This window comes from Nerophis ophidion, linkage group LG02 (genome assembly GCF_033978795.1).
Source record: "Nerophis ophidion isolate RoL-2023_Sa linkage group LG02, RoL_Noph_v1.0, whole genome shotgun sequence".
NCBI classification, from domain to species: Eukaryota; Metazoa; Chordata; class Actinopteri; order Syngnathiformes; family Syngnathidae; genus Nerophis; species Nerophis ophidion.
The window spans coordinates 32,899,502-32,907,348 of NC_084612.1; positions in this window are offsets into that span (position 1 = coordinate 32,899,502).

Genomic DNA, 7,847 nt, shown 5'->3' on the forward strand with positions numbered 1-7,847 from the left:
AGTTGGAAACTTTCCATGGGAATTAACGGGAATATATGGCAATTAACTGGAATTAATGGGAATAAACATTGAATGCAACATGCCAGATCTTGCAGCATGATTATTAGCTAAAACAACCTGATTTAATGCAAAATCAGTAGAATTTCAAACCCTGCACGGTGCATTCCTCCATCACGTGTGCAGTGCATTCTTCCATCACATGCACAGATAATTCCCAATATGCTAAAGTTAAAGTTAAACTACCAATGATGGTCACACACTCGGTGTGGCAAAATTATTCTCTACATTTTACCCATCACTCTTGATCACCCCCTGGGAGGTGAGGGGAGCAGCGGGCAGCAGCGGTGGCAACGCCCGGGAATCATTTTTGGTGATTTAGCCCCCAATTCCAACCCTTGATGCTGAGTGCCAAGCAGGGAGGTAATGGGTCTTATTTTTATAGTCTTTGGTATGACTCGGCCGGGGTTTGAACTCACAACCTACCGACCTCAGGGCGGACAGTCTAAACATTAGGCCACTGAGTAGGTCACCTACTCGGTGGCCTACAGACTACAGGAGGGTAATTGACGCCACACTAGTATTTGAGCCCAAGGACTTCATCCAGTCAGGTAGGTTTAGATGTGTAATTGCTTTTTTACTGTATGACTATAGACTAATCCAGCAGACTTCCAATCAAGCTAGCTAGCTGTTCCTGTACTTGTTAAATGATTTTGGGGCCAATATCTCTAGCTAGCAAGGTTTATGTACCACCACAGTCTCATAATGAACCAAAAATATTTCTCTGTTAGCCGTGATGCTAATTTTCTATATGTTAAATCCCATTCATTTATGCTAACAACGTTAGCGATCCGAATGTACCTTTTTTGTGATCTGTAAATGTCAGGGCGAGAGTCAACTTAAAGCGGTTCGTTCTCCCGGAGTGCAACACTGACATCTCCGGACGAAGGCGAGAAGATAGAATTTGATTTATTTAACATAAATCACCCTACTACCAAAATACAGGCAAACAACAAAAAGGTAAGCATGCCCATCACACGTGAAGCTAGGACTTAGCATAGGCTATGGCAGGGGTCGGCAACCCAAAATGTTGAAAGAGCCATATTGGACCAAAAATACAAAAACAAATCTGTCCAGAGCCGCCCAAAATTAAAAGCCATATTACATTCAGATAGTGTGTCATGAGATATCAATTGAATTATGAGGACTTAAAGGAAAGTAAATGAGCTCAAATATACCTTCAAATGAGGCATAATGATGCAACATGTACATACAGTTAGCCGAGATAGCAAGTTAGCATCCATTAGTTTGCAGTCATGCAGTGACCAAATTTGTCTGATTAGCACTCCACACAAGTCAATAACATCAACAAAACTGACCTTCGTGCATTCATGCACAACGTTGAAAGTTTGGTGGACAAAATGAGACAGAAAAAGAAGTGGCATAAAACACGTCTTAGAAAGTCGGAGAAAGTTATACATGTAAACAAACTATGGTGAGTTCAAGGACCGCTAAAATGAGTAGGACAAAACGGCGCTCGCCAAATACTCGAATCAGTAAAGCATATGTAATACAAACAGTGTGCTTTACAACAATTAGGGAGGTTTGTGTCATGTTTGTCCTCCTAGAGAAACATATTAGAACAAAAAATATGTTTTTCCCCCTCATCTTTTTCCATTTTTCATATATTTTTTAAAAAGCTACAGAGAGCCACCAGGGCGGGGCTAAAGAGCTGCATGCGGCTCCAGAGCGGTAGGTTGCCAACCCCCGGGCTATGGCATGGAATGAACCAAACTTACTTGGCATAAACGTGACGCAAACAATGAAGCCAGGACGAGTGATTAACAAAGGAAGGCTTAAATAGTGTCTCTTGATTACAAACAGGTGTGTCCCGAACGCAAGAGGCAGGTGAAAATCATAAGTAACCCCGGTGACTCAACTCGGGAGGTGCAAAAACAGGAACCAGGAGTCCAAAACAAACAGAAAGTAACAAAAACATAATCCAGACCACCGATCATGACAGTAAAGTTCAACTAGCAAATACTAAATCAAAACGTGTAGTTTCCTCTGCCTTCTGTTCTGCTAGCCATTCTGTTGTCATACAAGAATGTAGGTTATAGTTTGATTTAGCATGCTGATTGAGTGTTCATTTATTCATCGAGCCTACTTCTATTCATTTGTGCATCAGTTGAATATTTTTAAAGACTACTCCAGTTGTTTAGCTGACTATTTATATCTGTGTGTGGCATTGCATTAGTGTTTTACAAGAATAAATGAATACAAACAGAATATTGCCACGTACACCATGTGATGTGTGGAGACATTTTACCCCAACCAATGTAGGCGCAAAGGCTGTGTACATTTGCAAATACTGTGCAAAGAGCTACGTCAAAAAATTCCACAATGTTGCAGCAGCATATAGACAAGTGCCCAATAATATAGAATTATTGTAATTCCCCATTAATTCCCATATATTCCCATTAATTCCTATGGATGGTGTCCAACTTTGAATAATAAAAAAAAAGGTCAATATTTCCAAACTTCCCGAGCTTGACTTCCCGTGGTAAATTTCCGGAAAGTTTCCGCAAATTTACCGGAAACTTTACACCCCTTTGCAACTCTAATACCAACCCAAAAAATCAATAATGCCGTTATTCTGCATAACTAAGAATGAGACCAAAACGCAGAATGCGTGCTGTGCGTGGGGCCGAATAAGTTTTTCAACTTGTTTAAAGGCCTACTGAAACCCACTACTACCGACCACGCAGTCTAATAGTTTATATATCAATGATGAAATATTAACATTGCAACACATGCCAATACGGCTTTTTTAGTATACTAAATTACAATTTTAAATTTCCCGGGAGGTTCGTCTTGAAAACGTTGTGTAATGATGACGTGTACGCGTGACGTCACGGTTTTAGGAAGTCGTCTGCTTTAACGGCATAATTACACAGTATTTTGGACATCTGTGTTGCTGAATCTTTTGCAATTTGTTCAATTAATATTGGAGAAGTCACAGTAGAACGATGGAGTTGGGAAGCTTTAGCCTTTAGCCACGCAAAAACACGGTGTTTCCTTGTTTAAAATTCCTGAAGGTGAAACTTTACTAAGGTTCACAGCGCGGTCAAGCAGACATGGATCCCAACCGAATGTCAACCAGCAGGTTTCGGTGAGACAATTGTGGTTAAAAAGTCAGTTCTTACCGGATAAAAGCTGAGTTTGTGCCGTCCATAGCTGCCGTCGACTCGCCTGAGACACTGGCGTCAAGACACCCGGCCGTGGACACACTCCTCCGACTATCAGGTACTATTTAACTCACTAAAACACTAGCAACACAATAGAAAGATAAGGGATTTCCCAGAATTATCCTAGTAAATGTCTTTAAAAACATCGGAATACGTCCCAATGCTATCGCGTTTTTTTTTTTTTTACTCGTTTTTTTTTTTTCTAGTACGTCGCTATCAATATCCTCAAACACAAATTTTTCATCCTCGCTCAAATTAATGGGAAAATTGTCGTTTTCGCGGTCCGAACAGCTGTTTTTGTTGGAGACTCCCATTAAAATCAATGTGGATATATGAGGAGCCATCAACATGTGACTTCATCGTCTGCAACTTCTGGTGAAGGCGAGGCTTTTTCAGGATGTACCAAAATGGGCGAACTTCATCGTCGATTTTCTCTACTAAATCCTTTCAGCAAAAATATGGCAATATCGCAAAATGATCAAGTATGACACATAGAATGGACCTGCTATCCCTGTTTAAATAAGAAAATCTCATTTCAGTAGGCCTTTAAGTCGGGGTCCACGTAAATCAAATAAATCAGTTGTGTTGATGTACAGTGATATGCAAAGTATTCACAGCGCTGCACTTGTTCCACATTTTCTTATGTTACAGCCTTATTCCAAAATGGAACAAATCCACCTTTGTCCTCAAAATTCTACACAGATTACCCATTATGACAAAGTGAAGTTTTTTATTTTGCAAACTTAATAAACATACAAATTCACATGTACAGCCTTTGCTCAATACTCTGTTGATGCACCTTTGGTAGCAATTACAGCCTCAAGTCTTTTTGAAAACGATGCCACAAACTTGGCACACCTTTTGGGATTTTCACCCATTCCTCTTTGCAGCACCCCTCAAGCTCCATCCGGTTGGATGGGAAGTGTTGGTTTTCTTCTCGGATGTCTCTGTACATTGTTTCATTGAGCTTGTGGAAAAATTTGAGTGCTGTAAATACTTTGTGGATGCATTGTATGCATTAAACCGCAGTGGTCCGAGGAAGGCGTAAAATTGAACAGAGAGTTTGAAATGTGTCAGCAAAAAAAAACACAAGAAGTTGACTTTTTGATAGTTTGAACTTTAGGATGAATGATAATAATAAAAGTAATGAAGGCTTTTAAAGTCATTCATTTCCATCCATCCATCCATCCATCCATCCATTTTCTACCGCTTATTCCCTTTTTGGGGTCGCGGGGGGCGCTGGCGCCTATCTCAGCTACAATCGGGCGGAAGGCGGGGTACACCCTGGACAAGTCGCCACCTCATCACAGGGCCAACACAGATAGACAACATTCACACTCACATTCACACACTAGAGCCAATTTAGTGTTGCCAATCAACCTATCCCCAGGTGCATGTCTTTGGAGGTGGGAGGAAGCCGGAGTAACCGGAGGGAACCCACGCATTCACGGGGAGAACATGCAAACTCCACACAGAAAGATCCCGAGCCTGGATTTGAACCCAGGACTGCAGGACCTTCGTATTGTGAGGCAGACGCACTAACCCCTCTGTCACCGTGAAGCCGTCATTCATTTCATGCATTATAAACATCGATGAGGCGATGCCCATTCAAATATATAAAACTTATATAAGATCATGGAGAATGTATGAAGAGTGCGCACGGCCTCAGCTCATCTAAAAATAACAAGTTTACATTCTAACAGGACACGTCAGCTATTATGGATGAGCGCCTTGCTTCTTCACTATGCCTTTTTGCTGTGTTTCTCCTCCAGCTACAGAAATCACTTTTTACATTTTACAACAGATTTACTGTACATTAGAGTTATTCAACCAGCAGCCTTTTGGACGGTGTTTTTGTAACTCTGACCAAAGAAACAGACTAAAATTCAATGTCCCTGTCGAGGCAATGGACATTGAATGTAATATTCCTGCTTCTTACAAAAGATGAATGGTACACTATAAAAAAAAACTGAAAAACTGGCAGTTCAGTCGCCAATCATTTATGTTTTTGCACTAAATTACTGTAAATTAAAAAAAAAAGGGATTAGTGCGTCTGCCTCACAATATGAAGGTCCTGGGTTCGATCCCCGGGCTCAGGGGTTTTCTGTGTGGAGTTTGCATGTTTTCCCCGTGACTTAGTGGGTTCTCTCCGGGTACTCCGGCTTCCTCCCACCTCCAAAGACATGCACCTGGGAATAGGTTGATTGGCAACACTAAATTAGCCCTAGTGTGTGAATGTGAGTGTGAATGTTGCCTGTCTATCTATGTTGGCCCTGCGATGAGGTGGAGACTTGTCCAGGGTGTACACCGCCTTCCGCCCAAATGCAGCTGGGATAGGCTCCAGCATTCCCACTACCACAAGAGGGACAAGCCGTAAAAAAATGGATGGAGGAATGTACAAAAAAAAATTCTAACACTGTTATTTTTACAGTGAAATTCTGGCATTTGAGTTGCAATTTTTACTGAAAATTCTACGATTGTTATTTTCTTACAGTACATTCCTCTAAATGGAAAAATGGGACTGTTCTTTTTTTTAACATTGCAATGTTGGTGAATGAGTTGCCAGTTTTTTTTTACCATAAAATTTGCTATCGTTTTTACAGTTCATTACTATTAATGGAGAAACTGTACCACTGTTGTTTTTATGGTAAAATTATGGCGACTAAGTTGCCAGCTGTTGTAAAATCTAAATTCAGTCGTTTTTACAGTTCATTACTGTAAATGAAAAAACTGTGCTATTTTTATTTTTACAGAAAATTCAGACAGCGGAGTTACCAGATCCCCTTGTGGAATCTGCAATCTGTGTTTTACAGTGCATTACGATAAACTGAAAAATTATACCTTTTTTTTTACTGTAAAATACTGGCTACTGAATTGCCAGTATTTTACTGCAAAATCCAGTTGTTTTCACAGTGCTTTACTCTAAATGTGAAATTAGTACCAGAGTTATTCTTATGGTAAAATTATAGAGACTGAGCAGGTTTTTACCATAAAACCTGCAATTGTTGCTTTTACTGTGTACTACTGTACATGGAATAATGCTGCCGCTTTTTTTTAACGGGAAAATTCTAGCAACTGAGTTGCCAGTTGTTTTTACTATAGAACCTAGTCATTTTTAGTTTGTATTACAGTAAATTGAAAAGTAGAATTTCTTTTTTTACAGTAAAATTCTGGCGACTGAGCTGCCAGTTTTTACCATAAAATGCAAATGTAAAAAGGTACCACTGTTATTTTCATGGGAAAATTCTGGCAACTAAGTTGCCAGCTGTTATTGTGAAATCTAAATGTACTCGTTTTTACAGTGCATTACTGTAAATGGAAAAATATTACCACTGTTATTTTTACGGGAACATTTTGTGTTGCAAATTTTCTATATGTAAAATCTAGTCATTTTTACAGTGCATTATTATAAATGAAAAAAATGCTACTTTTATTTTTACAGCAAATTCAGACCCCTGACTAACCAGAATTGTCCCCTGTAAAATCTGTAATCAGTAAGTTTACAGTGGATAACTATAATCGGGAAAAAAATCACCTTTTTTACTGCAAAATTTTGGCGACAGAGTTGCCAGTATTTTACAGTTGTTCTTACAGTGCATTAATGTAAAAGGACAATTGGGACAAGTGTTATTTTTACAGCAAAATTCTAGTGATTGAGTTGCAAGTTTTTTACCATTAAATCTGCTATCGTTGTTTTTACCTTGTATTACTGTAAATAGAATAATGGTACCTTTCTAAATGGCGATTTTTTTTTTTAACATACTGTAAAATCTAGTTGATTTGACAGTGTATTACTGTACCGTATTAGTTTAAAAGGGACAACACTACCACTCTCATTTTACAATAATATTTTTGCGACTAAATTCCCAGTTTTTTACCGTGAAATCTGTGGTTGTGTTTAAAGTGCATTATTGTTAAGTACTTTTATTGTTACGGTAAAATCCTGGCGACTGAGTTCCATGTGTTTTTGGGTTTTTTTTTTTTACTATAAAATCTGCGATAATTTTTACTGTGCATTGCTGTAAATTGAATAATGCCATTGTTTTTTTTTTCCTTTAAAATTCTGGTAACTGAGTTGCAAGTTTTTATTGTTTTTTTTTACATCGAGAGGAGACGGATAAGGTGGTTCAGAAAACTGGTCAGAATGCCCCCCAGACACCTCACTGGGGAGGTGTTTAGGGTAAGTCCACCCGGTAGAAAGCCACGTGGAACACTTTGGGATTCCGAGAAAGAGCTGGAAAAAGTGGCTGGAACTGGAAGTCTGGACATCTCTGTTAGACTGCTGCCCCTGCTACCCGACCTCGGATAAGCGGAAGAAGATGGATGGATGAATGGTATTGCCTTTTTTTTTTTTACAGTTAAAGTGAAGTGAAGTGAATTATATTTATATAGCGCTTTTCTCAAGTGACTCAAAGCGCTTTACATAGTGACACCCAATATCTAAGTTACATTTAAACCAGTGTGGGTGGCACTGGGAGCAGGTGGGTAAAGTGTCTTGCCCAAGGACACAACGGCAGTGACTAGTATGGTACAAGCGGGAATTGAACCTGCAACCTTCAAGTTGCTGGCACGGCCACTCTACCAACCGAGCTATGCCGCCCC